The sequence below is a fragment of the Brassica napus genome, unplaced genomic scaffold, assembly GCF_020379485.1.
Source record: "Brassica napus cultivar Da-Ae unplaced genomic scaffold, Da-Ae ScsIHWf_2413;HRSCAF=3119, whole genome shotgun sequence".
Lineage (NCBI taxonomy): Eukaryota > Viridiplantae > Streptophyta > Magnoliopsida > Brassicales > Brassicaceae > Brassica > Brassica napus.
The window spans coordinates 6610-14147 of NW_026015757.1; the positions used below are offsets into that span (position 1 = coordinate 6610).

The 7538-nt window shown below is 35.0% G+C and overlaps 1 pseudogene; it reads left to right on the plus strand.

Moving 5' to 3' along the window:
• The first annotated feature begins 1545 nt into the window (after nucleotides 1-1545).
• On the plus strand, nucleotides 1546-2478 carry LOC125600855 (annotated as a pseudogene).
• The last annotated feature ends 5060 nt before the right edge of the window (nucleotides 2479-7538 follow it).

Below are 7538 nucleotides of genomic sequence, written 5' to 3' on the forward strand. Positions count from 1 at the left end.
ACGCCACCGCACAACACCGGCAAGAGCATCACCGACGGCCTGCTAATCGGAGATCCACCGGAACCATACCGGAAACAGGATCCCGTGCAAAGCAACCGCGACGTCAATATTTGGAGGTGAAAACCCAGCCACACTGCTTTATCTTCCATCGCCGAGATGTGAAAAAAAAATTCTTCTTCAGGAGGAGTTCCAATCGAACATCGCCATCAAATCAATCGAGCAGGAAATCGCTTGGAACAGAACAGAACAAAGAAGAAGAGACAATACAGAATCTGATCTAACCCGTAACCATTCGCCGTCAAACATCAGAGGATGCTGCGAAGCGGATCCAAAAGCCGGCGGTCCAACACCACAGAGGAAAGCGTGGTCCCCGGAGCCAAGAGCTGGCGGTCCAACCTCGTAAAAGAGGTGTGGTCCCCGGAGCCAGAAGCCGGTCGTCCACCATATGAAAGATGCGACACCGGAACAGAGCCAGTCATGCGATGCTTTATAAACCATCGACGCCGGAGAGAAAAACCCGATGAAACACGGATTGAGACAGATCTGAACTCCGGAGACAAGCCGGTGAGGCGGATCGACGACTTTCTCTCTGCTTTCTCTCTGAGAGAGAGAGAGAGAGAGAGAGAGAGAGAGAGAGTAGAGAGAGAGAGAGAGAGAGAGCGAGTATATAGAGCGCGCTCTCTATCTAGCGCTATTCTCTAGCTCTATCTCTGAGAGAGAGAGCTCGATCTCTCTCTCTCTCCTCTCTCTCGCTCTCTCCGCTAGATCTCTCTCTCGTCTCTCTCTATCTCTCTACTCTCTCTCTCTCCTGCCTCTAATCTAGACAGCCTATAGTAGAGAGACAGAGACGACGAAAGATATAAGATCTCCCTCCCTCCCTACACTCCTCAACTCCTCCATGTCCCTTCGGTAGTCCTCTCTCATCTTCTCTCTCTCTCCTAGCACTCTATCCCGTCTCTCTCATCTCTCTCTATCTAGCTCCTTCTCTCTCATCCTCTATAGAGCTACGAGAGAGAGAGAGAGAGAGACGCTTGTTTATTACCTTTGCAAACAAAGAAGCATATTCTGCGCAATCACAAATCAATAATAAATAAATACAAGTTAACGTCTATACATATCCTCATCCTTTTTCTTTTTTTACACATTTCATATCCTCATTTCACATTCTACATTTTGCTAAATTTTGTGAATATACACTCGATTCCTGAATTTTAAATCGCATAGCCGATTTTTAATTCTTTATCTCGAAAACTGAAAAATAAATATAAAAATAGGAATACAAATGTTCTTCGAAAACAAATATATAAGATAAATAATTTGATTATTCAATTTCGGATAAATACGTTTTCTCCTTCCTAGGTTGAGAATGATATTAAATAGCACCGTTGCAAAGAAGAAGCGAGAAAACACAACACGAAAGAATATTTCGAGGAAGAAGAAAATAAAGATTTTGAAGGGTAGACCCCATTAGAGAGAGATCAAAAAAAAAGATTTTTCCACACGCAAAGGGTTCCTCTATGGATCATGTCTTCATCTAGTAGAGAGCTCTCGTTATTGATTTGAAGCCCTAATGAGATCAATCGACCATCGTCTAATGGAGGAATCGTCTTCCCTTTCTTCTTCCCACTATTTCTCTATTTTCACGAACTACCCTCTGCTTTCCGCCGTATTAGCTTTCACCATCGCACAATTCATCAAGTTCTTCACCACCTGGTACGTTTACTACTCTATATGTAGTTTCTGAGAATGTTTTAATAGACAAAGACAGAGATTTTACCGACAACTCTGTTTGTATGTTTTGTCAAAAGGTATAAGGAAAAGAGATGGGATCTGAAACGGCTTGTTGGGTCTGGAGGAATGCCTTCCATCACATTCAGCAACTGTTACAGCTCTTGCTATGGCCGTTGGTTTACAAGAAGGCTTTGGAGGATCTCTTTTCGCTATGCTTTCATTCTCACTTCCATTGTATGGCTTATTCAATCACTTTTCTTATCAGTTTTGATGGTTAGGCTTGAGGAGAGGATTAAATAGTTAGGGGGTTTTGTGTTTTATTTTTTTCTGCGGCAGGTTATGTGTGATGCAACTGGTGTAAGATTACATGCTGGACGCCAAGCTGAGGTTTTTCTTTTGTTTGTTTTCTCTTTTTTTTGTTTAGCATCTGTTTTTATTTTTGGCTGATTTGGGTCTGTTTCATTTCCAGGTTCTCAATCAGATTGTGTATGAACTTCCTTCAGAGCATCCCCCGCTGAAAGCAGACCCTTGCGTGAACTTCTAGGTCATACCCCTCCACAGGTAAGCGAATAATGCAAAATTGAGGCAGCTCAGATCAATAGTGATGGCTTTCATGTTAGACCATATCTGTTTCTGTGTCATCAGGTCATTATGGGTGGGATCCTGGGAACTGCTACAGCAGTTGTTGGCTACTTAGTCACCTTGACAGCCAAGTAGCCTAAGGTGCAGCAAGAGCTCACCTCTTCTCTGATCCATCCTGTGTGAAAGCCTCTGGTATGTAGCTGAATCAGCCATGACAAGCAAATGGTTCATGGACCCATGTTTCTTTCCGGTGCTCAGCTTTATCATTAACAACATAGTATAGGTTTGGGTCTTGTAAGAAACATGAAAAAAGGTCATTACACGGATATATGATGTGGTAACAGAGGAGCTTTTGCCTGAACTAACAAACGAGTATGATATGTTTAGATACAGCAGGATCATTACTTCTAAACTCAGATTTATGAAAACCTCTATATCTATAGTGGATCTTTGTTAAATTGCAAAGGAGGGTCAAATCCAAAACATCGCCAAGCAATGGAACCTCTCTTTAAATTATTACTGATATCCCACCCGTAGAAGAGTGTCGTATCCTTTTCTTTTTTTCTTGGGTCAAAATTGTCATATTCTTTTTCCACTATATCTACATAGAAGCCTTTAAGGTAATGCTAATAATCTCTAGTTATTCTAGGTCATTAAACACATCTCTTAGTTTATATTAACTTATGTCTCCTCTGCCACTTTGAAGGTGGCATGAGCTATATCTGAAATGATTCCTTTAGTGGCGATATTATAAGGAGGACCTCTTTACTTTTCTTGTCGGTACAAACCTCATGAAACAAACAGATAGATTTAATTAACCAAAGACGTCATATGAGAGAGTCTTGATCAGCATATGGAACATACTGTCTTCTCCGACCAGTAAGAGCTCCAAGATCAGCAGTCCGAAGATTCACCATCAAGAATATGTATGGAGGTGTGTGACCTTAAAGAATTCTCCTAGTAAGAAGAGCTATGAAGCGATCAAAAATAACATTTATACTCTTCCTAGTGAATTTGTTGGAAAACTGAGATACAAAGAGAGAAACATGTGCTTAATCTTAATAAACAACCTGGCTATTAGTAACAAACCCGATCCAACTGTAAGCAATTCTAGACTTCAAGACTGAGTTGAGAAGCAATGTTTTGCATTATTGATTATTCTGATCATGGTTCTTCACTGATAGGCCATAAATTTTACCTACTTTTATCCATCCATGGTTTGTAAGTTTTTTAATAACTAATTACTATGTTTTAGAGTCTTTTTAGAGTATTTACAGGTTCAGGTACGTTGTAGAGAAATATGGTGATTTTTCAGTCTTTTGGAGCTTACTGCATAGACGCATCAGATGTTTAGCTATGGATGGAGACCTTACCACCGCCACCGTTAGATTAAGCCTAGAACTTTGAGTTAGTTTTCCAATGCCACTGGTATGAGGTCAATCAGCATCCTGTAGCAGAAGTTATGCATGTGTTACTAAAGAGTGGTCAGTTTGCCTCGCGAGAGGAAGCTGACGAGGAATAAAGGAATATCGATCGATGGTGCACCCTTGGCATCGATCGACGGTGTTTCCAGAATGCAGGCTGAATATATTTTATGACTAATTTAGGTCCAGAAATTACCACAAATTACCAGAATATCCCTACACGACTAAAAATCCTATTTTACTGTTTCTTAGCCATTGTTGACGGTTATGCTTCATACTATTCTAGACAGAGAGCTTAGGATTAGAAAGAGAGATCTGTACACCTTGAGAGATGGAAGATCTTGAACTCCCTTTGTTTTTTTATTCTATTCTGTTTTTATTTATCTATTGCAGTATAATTCTGATCATCATAATGTTTCCTATAAATATGTCTGAGTAGTTCTCTTGTTAGATTAGGGTTTTTCAAAGGTTAACTTATGGTTTGCTAAATCTATATTTTGTTAGGGTGATTTAATTAGTTCTTCATCTAGTTGTTCTTATTACTAAGCTTAGGGTTGATAAACCTTGAACTTAGATCTTAGGATTGATTAGTGCAAGTGAGAGCTTGGCCTGTTGCCTGAATAAAACTAGTATGATCTTATTAGTTAGGCACACGAGAGTTGGTCTAGGTGATTAGAGAACACATCAAACCTATTCGTTAAAGCTTGCTAGAAGTAGTGTCGATCGACACTCCATAAGATATATCGATCGACAGTCAATACCAGACATCGATCGACAATCCATAGGAGACATCAATCGACACTCCCTTAGGACTTTCATACGAGAGTTGATAGATTATAACTTCAGCTTGAATTCGAGAACAATTAATATTCATAAATCCCTAATAACCTAATAAGTTTGCATACTTGTCATACCTGAAAATTTACATGAATCTAGGTATTTTCCCAACTTGTTAACAACCTCAATTCAATCAACTAAACAACTTGTTCACCCAATCTTCACTTCATTTACTGCTTACAACTTGCTTTTCTAGCTTTATTTCAAATACTATAAATCTATTGTGTAATCCTAGAGTCTCTGTGGATACGATACCTAAGCACTAAAACTGAACCTTTTATTTGAGAGAGTAATTCACTCCTTAGGGTAATTTGAGTGATATATTCACCCATGTTAAAAATATATACTACAGTTTAATTATAAATGCAGATATATTTTTTATAATTCAAACCAATAAAAATTTAATAACACAACAAAATCAGAAATTTACAATTTATTATCATTGACTCATAAAACAGCATTAAAGATTATCATTTTGAAACAAAAAAAAGTCCAGAACATTTATCTTATGAAATGGAAGATTATAATTTAATGGTTTATTCGAGTTTCGGTTTGTTTGAAGACATGAAACTTGATCCCATTTGGATATTTTTAAGTTATGTTATGATTAATTTTGGGTTTCTTAGGATTTGTTCGAATTAGTATAATACACTATAAACTTAGTTGAACTCATTTTAGTTTTGGATTTGGTTATACATCAGATTTTGGTTATCCAAATATTTGCTTGTGATTCAAAGTACACAGTTTAGTTTGGCAAATTTAAACAATTTTACTAACAAAAGCTTTGTGAAATGATTTGAAGTGTTTGTTAAGAGGTAAAAACAAACAAATAAAAAACTAGCAACATCCAAATGTTTGGCATTGTTGCAGAGTGTCTAGCCCTTTTGGTTGCACAAGTTGTGATCATATCAACAGGTTTCTCGAACCTTGTCTACAAGTTAGACTGTCAAGAACTCATTCACCTTCTTTCAGAGAATTGGTCATTTGATGTTCATTGGATCATTTTTGCTATTCGATTCCTTATCTTTCTTTTTGGTGTTTTATATGTTCAATTTATGTGTTGTATTTACGCTATGGCAAACTCTTTGGGTTGTGATGTCTTCCTATGTTATAACACCTCCTCCTCTTATGGAGTTTTAAACTCTTAAGATAATGAAGTAAAGTTTGACCAAAAAATAATAAAAAAAATAAAAAATAAAAAAACTAGCAACTATAAACTTTATAAAGTAGAAATCTTATTTAAATTTATAAATAAAGCACAATTATTTAATCTTCAAATGCAAACGTATTTATACTTCAAATACAATTGTTAAAAGATACAATCTTTAATCTTTGACCAAATATCTCTTTCTATAGTCTATTCCTTGTATATTAAAAGAGAAGCATTACAACATTCAATATGATATTTATTATCATTAAAATGATTCTTAGAAGTACTAGAGAATTAAGTTGGTCCATATAAACATATACTATATTTTTATTAAACTAATCATAAAATAATTATTAATATACAAAATATAGTTTCCTTAAATAAAAGCTATGAAATTACCTAATATGATTAAAATATATATTGCAATTAATGATTTCGAATAATAAAGATTTTGTAACAATTTTTATATCTTTCATCTTTTTTTGCTTAATTTATCTTAATAATATAAAATTAAACAATCATATTCACCATATAATAAAATTTATATTTTTCGTATATGTTACATTTTCAAATTTTAAAAACAACTTTAAATTACTAAAGTTGTTAAAAATCTCACATTTAAAATTTTATGCTCAATAGTTTAGAAAAAATCAAGTCGACAATAGATCTAAAGAACCCGTTCACACAAAACCTAATCCCCTTTTCATTTTTCTTTTATAGGTGACTATTTTTTTCCCAAAAAAATTAAAATAGTTGACAGATTTGGCCAAACTCATTTTTAACATATTAGGCTTTTAAACAACCATTTAGTCCGTTGAATATTATGCTAAAGTTTAGCATAAAACCCAACACATATGTTAGATATATTTCACAAAGTCAATAATTTCATATCTACTATTAATATATAAAAAGTATTTAAACACTCAAATATATTGTTATGTTGATGTCATTACAATACGGTATAATGTATTGTATGGGTAACAAATACCTAATGTAGAGTTTTAAAAACATATTTAATCTCGCGCAAGACGCGGAAGACGCGGATTATTACTTGTAATTGCTTATTCAATAGTATTTTGAGTATTTATCCGGGGGTTGAATTTGTCTTTGGTAAAATTTCTCTTGAAATGTTAATTTTTTTAATATTTGGATATCCTTTCGGATTCAGATTCAAGTAAAATTCATAAGCCAAAACACCGTAAAACAAGATCGATATTTATGTTGGATTCTGTTAATTCGGATTTATTTTCATGGGATCAGTTCGATCTATTAGGTTCAGTTTATTTGATCCTCTCTACATCATACCATCACCCATAAATTCGATAGGCTCTGTTTGTATAAATTATTAATAATATTTTTAGAACAGTGTGTGTATAAATTGTGACAAAAATTCTTATAACACGCTACCATGTATCACAATCAGTGAACAAAGTTTAAGCATTGCTGTCCAGCATTTTGAAACATTGTTTTTATATCACTAAACCACACCGAAGAGCAAGTCACGAAACAAAAGGCATGAACGAACTATGGACTAAACGACTGTAACTTCAAACGATTATGTCCACAGAACCAAATACTTCTTTCATTGATTGTCGCATATTACAATAACTACATAAATTTATCTGATATTGTGTTCGTCGTTCCATATCAACTACTTACTAATTTGACAGAACATTAGGAACCAATACTTCTTTCATTGATTGTCGCCTATTACAATAACTACATAAAATTTATCTGATAATGTGTTCGTCGTTCCATATCAACTACTTACTAATTTGACAAAACATAGGAACCAAACAATTCTTTGATATACA